The sequence below is a fragment of the Balaenoptera musculus genome, chromosome 2, assembly GCF_009873245.2.
Source record: "Balaenoptera musculus isolate JJ_BM4_2016_0621 chromosome 2, mBalMus1.pri.v3, whole genome shotgun sequence".
Lineage (NCBI taxonomy): Eukaryota > Metazoa > Chordata > Mammalia > Artiodactyla > Balaenopteridae > Balaenoptera > Balaenoptera musculus.
Window position 1 is genome coordinate 92,623,720 of NC_045786.1, and position 14,323 is coordinate 92,638,042.

The 14,323-nt window shown below is 41.0% G+C and overlaps 1 protein-coding gene and 1 pseudogene across 2 annotated transcripts in view; one reads left to right on the forward strand and one right to left on the reverse strand.

Moving 5' to 3' along the window:
• The window catches only part of FSIP1 (fibrous sheath interacting protein 1), a 218,159-nt gene that overhangs the window by 109,754 nt on the left and 94,082 nt on the right, over positions 1–14,323 (forward strand). The gene's annotated exons all lie outside the window — the stretch shown is intronic.
• On the reverse strand, positions 10,947–11,961 carry LOC118889693 (annotated as a pseudogene).

Consider the following 14,323-nt stretch of genomic DNA (forward strand, 5'->3'; position numbering starts at 1 on the left):
CATTATGTAGTGTCCTTCCTTGTCTCTTGTAACATTCTTTATTTTAAAGTCTATTTTATCTGATAGGAGTATTGCTACTCCAGCTTTCTTTTGATTTCCATTTGCCTGGAATATCTTTTTCCATCCCCTCACTTTCAGTGTGTATGTGTCCCTAGGTCTGAAGTGGGTCTCTTGTAGACAGCATATATATGGGTCTTGTTTTTTGTTTGTTTTTTAAAAAATTAATTAATTAATTAATTTGTTTTTGGCTGCGTTGGGTGTTCGTTGCTGCGCGCGGGCTTTCTGTAGTTGTGGCGAGCAAGGGCTACTCTTCATTGCAGTGCATGGGCTTCTCATTGCAGTGGCTTCTCCTGTTGCAGAGCACAGGCTCTAGGCACGCGGGCTTCAGTAGTTGTGGCACGTGGGCTCAGTATTTGTGGCTCGCGGACTCTAGAGCACAGGCTCAGTAGTTGTGGCACATGGGCTTAGTTGCTCTGCGGCATGTGGGATCTTCCTGGACCAGGGCTCGAACCCGTGTCCCCTGCATTGGCAGGCGGATTCTTAACCACTGCACCACCAAGGAAGTCCCTAGGTCTTGTTTTTGTATCCATTCAGCAAGCCTGTGTCTTTTGGTTGGAGCATTTAATCCATTCACATTTAACGAAATTATCGATATGTATGTTCCTATTACCAGTTTCTTAATTGTTATGGGTTTGTTTTTGTAGGTCCTTTTCTTCTCTTGTGTTTCCCACTTAGAGAAGTTCCTTTAACATTTGTTGTAGAGCTGGTTTGGTGGTGCTGAATTCTCTTAGCTTTTGATTGGCTGTAAAGCTTTTGATTTCTCCATCAAATCTGAATGAGATCCTTGCTGGCTCGAGTAATCTTGGTTGTAGGTCCTTCCCTTTCATCACTTTAAATGTCATGCCACTCCCTTCTGGCTTGTAGAGTTTCTGCTGAGAAAGCAGCTGTTAACCTTATGGGAGTTCCCTTGTATGTTATTCGTTGTTTTTCCCTTATTGCTTTCAATAATTTTTCTTCTTCTTTAATTTTTGTCAATTTGATTACTATGTGTATTGGCATGTTTCTCCTTGGATTTATCCTGTCTCGGACTGTCTGCGCTTCCTGGACTTGGGTGGCTATTTCCTTTCACATGTTAGGAAAGTTTTCGACTATAATCTTTTCATATATTTTCTCGGGTCCTTTCTCTCTCTCTTCTCCTTCTGGGACCCCTATAATGTGAATGTTCTTATGTTTAATGTTGTCCCAGAGGTCTCTTATGCTGTCTTCATTTCTTTTCATTCTTTTTTCTTTATTCGATTCCACGGCAGAGAATTGCACCATTCTGTCTTCCAGGTCACTTACCCGTTCTTCTGCCTCAGTTATTCTTCTGTGGATTCCTTCTAGTGTATTTTTCAATTCATTTATTATTGTTCATCTGTTTGTTTGTTCTTTAATTCTTCTAGGTGTTTGTCCTTTAATTCTTCTAGGTCTTTGTTAAATATTTCTTGCATCTTCTCGATCTTTGCCTCCATTCTTTTTCCGAGGTCCTGGATCATCTTCACTATCATTATTCTGAATTCTTTTTCTGGAAGATTACCTATCTCCATTTCATTTAGTTGTTTTTCTGGGGTTTTATCTTGTTCCTTCATCTGGTACATAGCCCTCTGCCTTTTCATGTTGTGTATCTTTCTGTGAATGTGGTTTTTGTTCCACAGGCTGCAGGATTGTAGTTCTTGCTTCTGCTGTCTGCCCTCTGGTGGATGAGGCTATCTAAGAGGCTTGTGCACGTTTCCTGATTGGAGGGACTGGTGGTGGGTAGAGCTGGGTGTTGCTGTGGTGGGCAGAGCTCAGTAAAACTTTAATCTGCTTGTCTGCTGATGGGTGGGGCTGGGTTCCCTCCCTGTTGGTTGTTTGGCCTGAGGCAACCCAACACTGGAGCCTACCTGGGCTCTTTGGTGGGGCTAATGGCAGACTCTGGGAGGGCTCACGCCAAGGAGTACTTCCCAGAACTTCTGCTGCCAGTGTCCTTGTCCTCACGGTGAGCCACAGCCACCTCCATCTCTTCAGGAGACACTCCAACACTAGCAGGTAGGTCTGGTTCGGTCTCCTGTGGGGTCACTGCTCCTTCCCCTGGGTCCTGATGTGCACACTACTTTGTGTGTGCCCTCCAAGAGTGGAGTCTCTGTTTCCCCCAGTCCTGTCAAAGTCCTGGAGTCAATCCTGCTAGGCTTCAAAGTCTGATTCTCTAGGAATTCCTCCTCTTGCTGCCGGACCCTCAGGTTGGGAGCCTGACGTGAGGCTCAGAACCTTCACTCCAGTGGGTGGACTTCTGTGGTATAAGTGTTCTCCAGTTTGTAAGTCACCCACCCAGCAGTTATGGGATTTGATTTTATTGTGATTGCGCCCCTCCTACCATCTCATTGTGGCTTCTCCTTCATCTTTGGATGTGGGGTATCTTTTTTGGTGAGTTCCAGTGTCTTCCTGTCGATGATTGTTCAGCAGTTAGTTGTGATTCTGGTGCTCTCACAAGAGGGAGTGAGCGCACATCTTTCTACTCCACCATATTGAACCGGTAATCTCCCACACAGGGATTTTTATGCAGAAGTTTGCCTTAAAAGATATTTATGACAAAAAAGAAAAGAAATTCCTCCCAATTCTATATTGTGATATTGGAATGATACGTTACCAAAGAGAGAGGGATACAGAATACGAATTCATATTTACAGTTTGGTGAGATAGTCTTTGATGACTGTAAACCAAAGCGTTATCTGTAGAAAGTTACAGGAAGCATTTTTAATTAAAAATATGCTTTCTAAATTTGTTTTTGTCTGTTTTCTTTATTGAAGTGAGGCAACTGGTTTTGTATTTTGCACTGCTAATATTTTGGGAAAGCCATAATAAAGGAGGAAATAAGGTTTTGAGATGAAAGAAACGGTGTGGAGGTGCCACCTAGTGGTCACATCATCGTGTCTGTATTCTCCTTCTTGCCAGTGGTAATTGGAAGTCAGTGGAGGGTTGCTTGGTAGAGTTGGGGTTTCCTGGAGGATCCCTTTAAGATATAAGTGGTGAATCGATTAGCATATTGTTGTCTTGATAGGATAATGTTTTTCCCTTTGTTTTATGGTCACTAAAATTATCCTGCTCCAAATTCATTATTTAAAATAACTTGTATTAGCTGGATGGTTTTTGTTATCCTTTTTGCTAGTGTTAACTAATTATGCCAGCAAGATTTGAGTTATACTTGAAAATCATAGCTTCGTGACTTTTTTACCATTTCGTTGAAATGATCTGACATGTGAACATACAGAAGACATGTCGTGTGTCTGGAATGTATTGCGGGACCTAACTGAAGTCTGGATGATGGCCAAGTGCAGTGAAATTTCATTAAAAGTCTTTCTTCTTCTTTTAGGATTAATCTGTCTTTAGAATAATTCCATAGAAGAAAAAGATCAATGGGAAAACTCATCTTTTAGAATTTTTTTTTTCAGATTAGCTGTGTTCAGCAAGCACATACCTCATTAGAAAGATAGCCTGTACTGTTAGACAGTTGACTGTACTAATTTCTTTTCTTTACCCTTAAACCACGTGTAATCCAGAATCATGTCAAATATTGAAGTTTTTCAAAACAAACTGCTAGTGATAGAGATCTTAAGAGTGATCAAAATTCCCAGAGGTGTATTTTATCTCCTCAGTGACTAGTAATCTTTGAAAGTTCCTCTGTTCGTGTGTATGATAGGGGGAGGGAGTTAGGGGTTGGGGAGGAATGTTTGCAGTAAAGGACTTTTACTGGGTTATAAAATAAATTTTCTCAGGATGATTTTTACTTTATTAGTATTGTTTTGGTATCTATTTTGGGCAGTATTTGCACAAAGAATCTTAACATCTGATTAGGTACTAACATTTTGTCTTTTACACATGAATAGTGGTTGTGTTTTTTTTGTCAAGGAAATTCTCATGGTGGAATTAAATAAAACATTAAAGAAACAACAGGAGAGCTCTTCAGAACAATGTAGACTTTAGCTAAAAACTTCCCGAAAGATGCTCTCTGAGATTTGCAAAGACAGCCCAGATAACACACCAGTCACTTAGATTGTAAAATGTCTACTGCATGGGGGTCATTGCTGAGAAGAATACAAAAGTATGTATGATGGAGTCTGTGTTCTCAAGGTCCTAGTAAGAGGCAGTATTGAGACAAGTGTGGAGCCAAATTGTCTGTGTTTGAGTCCCTGCTCTGTCCCTTACTAGTAGTGTGACTTTTGAGAAGTTACTTGACCTCTCTCTGCCTCAGTTTCTTCCTCTGTGAGTGGAGATAATAAGAACTGACCTTGTAGGGTTGAATGGAGAGTTCTTAGGGCAGTGCTTGGATATATGGGGACTCAGTCCACATCGGGTGTTCTCATCTCATCATCTGGCGAGGAAGCCAAAGCGTAGGCATCATACACAAGAGGACACTTCAACACTGTATTTGATCAAGTAGGAAATTGTTAGGACCATTTACTAGAATGGTTCACAAAAGACAAACCAGCATGAGCTAGGATATTTTAGAAAGGGAGGAAATAGGAATAGAACTGAGTTTTGAACACTTCAAAAAAAAAAAAAAGATCTGAAGCCAGTTTTTCCTATTCAGATTTCAGTTGTGGAGAATTATGATTCTTTTTTTTTTTGTAACATCTTTATTGGAGTATAATTGCTTTACAATGGTGTGTTAGTTTCTGCTTTATAACAAAGTGAATCAGTTATACATATACATATATCCCCCTATATCTTCCCTCTTGCGTCTCCCTCCCTCCCACCCTCCCTATCCCACCCCTCTAGGTGGTCACAAAGCACTGAGCTGATCTCCCTGTGCTATGCGGCTGCTTCCCACTAGCTATCTATTTTACATTTGGTAGTGTATATATGTCCATGACACTCTCTCACTTTGTCCCAGCTTACCCTTACCATTCCCCCTCCCCGTGTCCTCAAGTCCATTCTCTAGTAGGTCTGCGTCTTTATTTCCGTCCTGCCCCTAGGTTCTTCATGACCATTTTTTTTTTTTTTTAGATTCCATATATATGTATTAGCATACGGTATTTGTTTTTCTCTTTCTGACTTACTTCACTCTGTATGACAGACTCTAGGTCCATCCACCTCACTACAAATAACTCAATTCGTTTCTTTTTATGGCTCAGTAATATTCCATTGTATACATGTGCCACATCTTCTTTATCCATTCATCTGTCGATGGACACTTAGATTGTTTCCATGCCCTGGCTATTGTAAATAGAGCTGCAATGAGCATTGTGGTACATGACTCTTTTTGAATTATGGTTTTCTCAGGGTATACGCCCAGTAGTGGGATTGCTGGGTTGTATGGTATTTCTATGTTTAGTTTTTTAAGGAACCTCCATGCTGTTCTCCATAGTGGCTGTATCAATTTACATTCCCACCAACAGTGCAAGAGGGTTCCCTTTTCTCCACACCCTCTCCAGCATTTGTTGTTTATAGATTTTTTGATGATGGCCATTCTGACTGGTGTGAGATGATATCTCATTGTAGTTTTGATTTGCATTTCTCTAATGATTAGTGATGTTGAGCATCCTTTCATGTGTTTGTTGGCAATCTGTATATCTTCTTTGGAGAAATGTCTATTTAGGTCTTCTGCCCATTTTTGGATTGGGTTGTTTGTTTTTTTGATATTGAGCTGCATGAGCTGCTTGTAAATTTTGGAGATTAATCCTTTGTCAGTTGCTTCATTTGCAAATATTTTCTCCCATTTTGAGGGTTGTCTTATCGCCTTGTTTAAGTTTTCCTTTGCTGTGCAAAAGCTTTTAAGTTTCCTTAGGTCCCATTTGTTTATTTTTGTTTTTATTTCCATTTCTTAGGAAGTGGGTCAAAAAGGATCTTGCTGTGATTTATGTCAAAGAGTGTTCTGCCTATGTTTTCCTCTAAGAGTTTGATAGTGTCTGGCCTTACATTTAGGTCTTTAATCCATTTTGAGTTTATTTTTGTGTGTAGTGTTAGGGAGTGTTCTAATTTCATTCTTTTATATGTAGCTGTCCAGTTTTCCCATCACCACTTATTGAAGGGGCTGTCTTTTCTCCACTATATATTCTTGCCTCCTTTATCAAGGATAAGGTGACCGTATGTGTGTGGGCTTATCTCTGGGCTTTCTATCCTGTTCCATTGATCTATATTTCTGTTTTTGTGCCAGTACCATACTGTCTTGATTACTGTAGCTTTGTAGTATAGTCTGAAGTCAGGGAGCCTGATTCCTCCAGCTCGTTTTTTCTTTCTCAAGATTGCTTTGGCTATTCAGGGTCTTTTGTGTTTCCATACAAATTGTGAAATTTTTTGTTCTAGTTCTGTGAAAAATGCCAGTGGTAGTTTGATAGGGATTGCATTGAATCTGTAGATTGCTTTGGGTAGTAGAGTCATTTTCACAATGTTGATTCTTCCAATCCAAGAACATGGTATATCTCTCCATCTGTTTGTATCATCTTTAATTTCTTTCATCAGTGTCTTATAATTTTCTGCATCAGTGGGAGGGATCTGTGAAGGAGGAAAGGTTTCCACACACTAGGAAGCCCCTTTGCGGGTGGAGACTGCGGGTGGCAGAGGGGGGAAGCTTCAGAGCCATGGAGGAGAGCGCGGCAACTGGTGTGCGGAGGGCAAAGCGGAGAGATTCCCGCACAGAGGATCTGTGCTGACCAGCACTCACCAGCCGGAGAGGCTTGTCTGCTCACCCGCCGGGATGGGCGGGGCCTGGGAACTGAGGCTCGGGCTTCAGAGGTTGGATCCCAGGGAGAGGACTGGGATTGGCTGCGAGAACACAGCCTGAAGGGACTAGTGTGCCACAGCTAGCCGGGAGGGAGTCCGGGAAAAAGTCTGGAGCTGCGGAAGAGGCAAGAGACATTTTCTTGCCTCTTTGTTTCCTGGTGTGTGAGGAGAGGGGATTAAGAGCGCCACTTAAAAGAGCTCCAGAGATGGGCATGAGCCGCGGCTATCAGTGCCGACCTCAGAGATGGGCATGAGATGCTAAGGCTGCTGCTGCTGCAGCCACCAAGAAGCCTGTGAGCAAGCACAGATCACTATCCACACCTCCCCTTCCGGGAACCTGTGCAGCCCGCCACTGCCAGGGTCCCGTGACCCAGGGACAACTTCCCTGGGAGAACGCATGGCGCGCCTCAGGCTGTTGCAATGTCATGCCGGCTTCTGCCGCCGCAGACTCACCCCACACTCTGTACCCCTCCCTCCCCTCGGCCTGAGTAAGCCAGAGCCCTCGAATCAGCTGCTCCTTTAACCCCGTCCTGTTTGAGCGAAGAACAGACGCCCTCAGGCGACCTACACGCAGAGGTGGGGCCAAATCCAAAGCTGAACCCCAGGAGCTGTGTGAACAAAGAAGAGAAAGCGAAACCTCTCCCAGCAGCCTCAGGAGCAGCGGATTAATCTCCACAATCAACTTGATGTACCCTCCATCTGTGGAATACCTGAATAGACAGCAAATCATCCCAAATTGAGGAGGTGGACTTTGGGAGCAACGATACATATATTTTTTTTCCTTTTTCTCTTTTTGTGAGTGTGTATGTGTATGCTTCTGTGTGTGATAGCTCTGCTTTTACCATTTGTCCTAGGGTTCTGTCTGTCCTTTTTTTTTTTTTTTTTTGTATAGTTTTTAGTGCTTGTTATCATTGGTGGATTTGTTTTTTGGTTTGGTTGCTCTCTTCTTTATTTTTTTTAATTACTTAAAAAAATTTTCTTTAATAATTATTTTTTATTTTAATAACTTTATTTTATTTTATTTTATCTTCTCCTTTCTTTCTTTGTTTCTTTTTTTTTTTTTCTCCCTTTTATTCTGAGCCGTGTGGATGACAGGCTCTTGGTGCTCCAGCCAGGCATCAGGGCTGTGCCTCTGAGGTGGGAGAGCCAACTTCAGGACACTGGTCCACAAGAGACCTCCCAGCTCCACGTAATATCAAACAGCGAAAATCTTCCAGAGATCTCCATCTCAACGCCAAGACCCAGCTCCACTCAACGACCAGCAAGCTTCAGTGCTGGACATCCTATGCCAAACAATTAGCAAGGCAGGAACACAACCCCACCCATTAGCAGAGAAGTGGCCTAAAATCATAATAAGGCCACAGACACCCCAAAACACACCACCGGACGTGGACGTGCCCACCAGAAAGACAAGATCCAGCCTCATCCACCAGAACACAGGCACTAGTCCCCTCCACCAGGAAGCCTACACAACCCACTGAACTAACCTTAGCCACTGGGGACAGACACCAAAAACAACGGGAACTATGAACCTGCAGCCTGCGAAAAGGAGACCCCAAACACAGTAAGATAAGCAAAATGAGAAACAGAGAAACACACAGCAGATGACGGAGCAAGGTAAAAACCCACCCGACCTAACAAATGAAGAGGAAATAGGCAGTCTACCTGAAAAAGAATTCAGAATAATGATAGTAAGGATCTTCCAAAATCTTGGAAATAGAATGGAGAAGATACAAGAAATGTTTAACAAGGGCCTAGAAGAACGAAAGAGCAAACAAACGATGAACAACACAGTAAATGAAATTAAAAATTCTCTAGAAGGGATCAATAGCAGAATAACTGAGACAGAAGAATGGAGAAGTGACCTGGAAGATAAAATAGTGGAAATAACTACTGCAGAGCAGAATAAAGAAAAAAGAATGAAAAGAATTGAGGACAGTCTCAGAGACCTCTGGGACAACATTAAACGCACCAACATTTGAATGATAGGGGTCCCAGAAGAAGAAGAGAAAAAGAAAGGGACTGAGAAAATATTTGAAGAGATTATAGTTGAAAACTTCCCTAATATGGGAAAGGAAATAGTTAATCAAGTCCAGGAAGCACAGAGAGTCCCATACAGGATAAATCCAAGGAGAAATACGCCCAGACACATATTAATCAAACTATCAAAAATTAGAAACAAAGAATTATGATTCTTGATGCTGTGTCCTTCTGTAGGGCTAAGGACAAAAAGTAAGCTCTCCCCTTGTTTCTTCATCATTCATTTTTCATTCATTGAGCAACGATTTATGGACTATGTCCTATGTGCCAGGCACTGTGCTTGGCACTGGGGAATCCAATGGGGAGGGAGGCAGACAAGAATCACTGCTGTAGTTTTTGTTCTCCAACCTTTTAAATAATTTTTCTCATGTGCCTCAGTGTGCTCTCTGGATTCCTCACGCTGAACTTTAAAAAATTTTTATGTTATAAAACCATTGACTGTGAAAAATTTCAAACACATACAACAAGATAGTCAGAGGAGTCTAATGAAAACCCAGGTACCCATTACCCATCCTCAGCTTCAACGTTTATCATGTCTATGACCCCCTTCCTTGACCCTATGCCTGTAGGAGTTATTTTAAAGCAAATCCAAGACATCATGTCATTTCACCCATAAATACTCAGTATGAGTCTCTTATTGATAAGGGTTTCAAAGAAATATAACCACTGTGCCATTATCCACCTAACAAAATTAAGAATAATTTCTTAATATTAAATTATCTCAAAGATATTTAAATTTTTTTAAAGTTTAAATTAACATACAGAAAAATGGACTTTTTTGGTGTAAGGTCCCATGAATTTTAACACATGTAAGAATACAGAACAGTTCCATTGCTTCCCCAAACTCTCCATGCTATCCGTTTGTAGTTACACTCTTCCCACATCTGTAGGAGAACACCATATAAATGGAATAATGTGGCATATATTCTTGTGTCTGGTTTCTTTTGCTCAGCATAACGCCTTTGAAATTCATTCAAGTTGCATGTATCTATAGTTCTTTCCCTTTTATTGCTATATTCCATTGTATGAAATACAATGAATAGTTTTCCATTGTATGGATGTACCATAGTTTGTCCATTTATCTGTTGAAGGATATTTGGGCTATTTCCAATTTTTGGCAGTAATCAATAGAACTATTATAAACTTCGTATCCAGGTTTTTGTGTGAACATCAATTTTCATTTCTCTGAGATAAATGCTCAAAAGTGAATTGCTGAGTTGTTTGGTAAGTATATGTTTACCTTTAGAAGAAACTGCAAAAACTGTTTTCCACAGTGGCTATACATTTTGCATTTCCCTTCAGTCATATATGATTGTTTGAATTGTTCCATAGTCTTTCCAGCACTTGGCATTGTTAGAATTTAAAATTTTAGCCATTCTGGTAGGTGTATATCATCATTGTTTTAATTTGCATTTTCCTGTGGCTAATGATGTTGAATGTATTTTCATGAGCCTATTTACCATGTATACATCCCCTTTGGTGAAATGTTTGTCTTTTGCCCATTTTTTTAAGTTGGGCTGTTTATTTTCTTACTGTTGAGGTTTGAGAGTTCTTTAAATATTCTGTTTCCAAGTCCATTATCAGATAAAGGACTGATTTATCTTTTTTGCAAAATATTTTCTTCTACTTTGTTGGCTTGTCTTTTCATTCTCTTAACAGTGTCTTTTGCAGAGCAGAAAATTTTAATTTTGAGGTAGTTTTAATTTATCACTTTCTTCTTTTGGTGTCATGTCTAGAAATCTTTGCCTAACCCCGGGTCATGAAGATTTTCTTTTATGTTTTCTTTTAAAAGTTTTATAGTTTTACATTTTAACACTAGATATATGATCCATTTTGAGTTAATTTTGTTTTGTTTTGTTTTGTTGTTTTTCCTGTATAAAAAAGGATCCCAATATCAAGGTATAGGGAAGGGGAAGAACAAGGGACATACCCCTTGGTGTAAGGACACAGAGGGGGCAGGAGAAGGATAAGCCTCAAAAGGAGGGGTGGGAGGGGAATGTCATTAAGGCAGCAAAATATTCTCTGTAAAACGTTGGGAGAGTCTCCAGAGCCTCAGGGATGAAGGCAGAGGTTGCCTTCTTAGTGGGGGACTCTCCACTCAAATGTTCAAAGGAAGGGAATGTTGGCTTCTCTTCTCTTGGTTCTGTTGCAACTATTCCATCCGTGGCTCACTCTGGGTTACCTTCTGCCTTATGTAGATAAGAGTGCTGCAGGGCTCGGAAGGCAGAGATTCACTTGTGTGGGTTAAAAGTCAGCATCTCCAGCAGCAGCTGTGCTCCAGACTCCTCCATCTCAGGTACCACCGACTGCACTGCGTGGGGCCCTCTGAGGGAAAAGGCTCCTGGGGGTAGAGACACATCTCGGGGCCAGTCATCCTCTGGGGGCAGTTCAGTCAGGTCAAAGATTTTGCCTAACTGGTCAGCTTCAGAGTTTCCACAGAAGAGAGGCTTTTGACGAAACATCTCTGTGAAGGTACAGCCAACGCTCCACATGTCCACAGGGGTTGCATACGTAGACTGCAAAAGAACTTCTGGAGCACGGTACCAGAGTGTAACAACCACAGGTGTTAAGTGCCATCTGGTAGCTATAGATTCTGGCCAGGCCAAAGTCAGCCAGCTTGACTGTTCCACCACTTGTCACCAGAATGTTCTCTGGCTTCAGGTCTTGGTGAATGATGCAGTTGGCATGAAGGAAATCTAGGCCTCTTAGAAACTGGTGCATCAGATCCTTGATGGTCTCCACTGGCAAGCCTGGTGGGGGTGCCTTGTCTAGATATGTCCTTAGGTCTTGGTCCACATGCTCAAACACCAGGGTCACTTTGGTCTCCCGGTCAGTTCAGGCTGTGGCACAGACATCCATCAGCCAGACAACATTGGGATGCTCAAAAGCCTCCAGTCGCCACAATAAGCCACCCCATGAACTGTGCTGATGGGAAGGCCCCCTCCAGCACCTCCTCCACTGGGGACTCTTACACTCTTGAGGGCCACAGAGAAGCCACTGTGGGGATCATGGGCCTTATACACTGTCCCATAGGCACCAACACCAATCTCAGCCACTGGCTCATATCGAGGGGTAGCCATTCTCAGACCAGAGGAGACCCTACAATTACAGAGACTCCTACCACCGAAATTCCTTCCACAGTTCGGATGGTATGAGCCTCACCCCGTGTCTGGAGCTGCGGGGGCGGCCTGTTATTGGGGCCTCGGAACTGGTTCCTGGCGCCATACACTTGAGCTTGGTCCGGGGCGGCTGGCCGCTACGGGGCCGACCATAGACCTTGAATTAAATTTTATAAAAGGTACAAGGTTTAGGTCAAGGTTGTTTTGTTTTTGCATATGGATGTCCATTTGTTCCAACACCATTTGCTGAGGACTGTTTTTTTTCCATTGAATTATTTTTACACTCTTTTCAAATATAACCTGGCCATATATGTGTGGATCTATTACTGGACTCTTTATTCTGTTCTATTGCTCTATTGTGTCTGTCCCTTTGCCGGTACTGCACTGTCTTAATTACTGCAGCTTTATGGTAAGTCTTCAAATCAGGTCATGTGATTTCCCTAATTTTATTTTTCTTTTATCAAAATTATTTTGGCTATCCTAGTTCTTTTTTGTCTTTTCATATAAATTTTAGAATCAGCTTGTCTATATGTATAGAGAATCATGCTAGGATTTTGATTGAGGTTGCACAAATTTATAGATAAGTTTGGTGAGAACAGACATCTTTATTATGTTGAATCTTCCAATCCATCAACATGGTACACCTTTCTATTTATTTAAGTCTTTGATTTCTTTCAGCAGCATTTTGTAGTTTCAGTATATAGATCCTATACATATGTTTTTAGATTTATACTTAAGTATTTAGTTTTTTGGAACTATTATAAATGGTATGTTTTTTGGGATCTAGTTGTACCATGCTAGTATATATATAAATATGATTAATTTTTGTGTGTTGACTTTTATCTGGTGAACTTGCTAAACATCACTTATTAGTTCCAGGAGGGTTTTTTTGTTTCCTTCCTGGTACCATGGGGCTTTCTCCATAGTCAGTCATCTTGTCTGTGAATAGGAATAGTTTTATTTTTTAATTTCCAATCTTGTATACCTTTTATTTCTTCTTCTTGCCTTTTTTTCTTACACTGGCAAAAACTTCCAGTACAGTTTTGAATAGGGGTGATGAGAGTGGACATTTCTGCTTTGTTTTTAATTTTGGGATTAAAGCATTCAATCTTTTACCATTAAGTATGATTTTAGCTGCAGGTTTTATCTGGTTGAAGAAGTTCCCTTTTATTCCTGCTTTGCTGAGAGAGTTTTAAAATCAAGAATGGATGTTAAATTTTTCAAATGCTTTTCTATATCAATTGATGTGATTGTTATTATTATTTTTATCATTTTTCCAGTAGACTGCTACTCTGGTAGATTACATTGGTTGGTTTTTGCCTATTGAACTAGTCTTGCATTCCCATGATAAACCTACTTGGTTGAGGTTCATGTCAAGTTTTGAAGTTCCAGCTGGAGATGTCTAATAAGGGATCAACTAGCAGAGAACATGTAGATAGACTTGTCTTTGGGCTGATATTTATACTGGAAATCAGTTGGCTATTTGGGCTGTTAACCACCCGATTAACTTCTGTTGACCTGCTCCCTGAGAACCCACCCAGTGAGCAACCATGCCTCTGCTGCTTATATACTTTACTTCTGCCCCCATCTATGTACATATATTTGGTTTTGTTCTTTTTCCTTGCCTGTGCTGGACCAGGACCTTTTATCTATTGGCCACTTCTAGGCATCTACTTCCTCCATCTGTGCTTGGCATATTTAATTTATAGCAGAAGAGTTTGAGGATAAATTGTATTTTAAGAAACAAACATTTATTTTAATATAAACACATCTGTGATTAGAGTATTCAAATTTAAATGATATTAAGTAACTGTTTTCACTAATTTGGTCCTTTCATGAGGCAAGAAAACAATATGGATGTCTTGTCATATGTAGTCCTCTAAGATCTGATTTTAAATTGCAAGTTATTTTGGAAGGTCATGGAAACAAACCAGAGAGTAATATAAATGTTTGCATGTGGTTAACATAGTTTGCTTGCCTCCCCGGGGGCTAAATTCCAAAGAATTTGTTTCTGTATTCTTGAATCTGGAGACAGTACAGCGATGCAGAGATCCCTGTGAAAGCAAGCCCTCATCCAGGGAGCCTCGGAGCGCATGGCCCCCCTGCTTGCCCCCTTCCTGGGAAGCAGTGAGGATGCCGTGGGTTGTGGTGTGAGCTCAGAGTGCTGCTTTCTGTTAGAACATAGTCTCAGTTTCTTTGAGCAAACCATTAATAGATGTCAAATTCACATCATAGGTTTTAGTTCCCAAGCAGTGTTAAAAGCAAACGTGTGGGGTTTTATATTTCCAGCTGCCTTTTTTTTTTTCGAAGTAAAATATGTAGGTTTTGGTTTTCAGCAGGCCACATTTCTAATAAAAACAGTTGGAACAAAATATGTTTTATAAGCATATAAAAATGTCAGACCGTAATGATTTTAGTGCTGCATA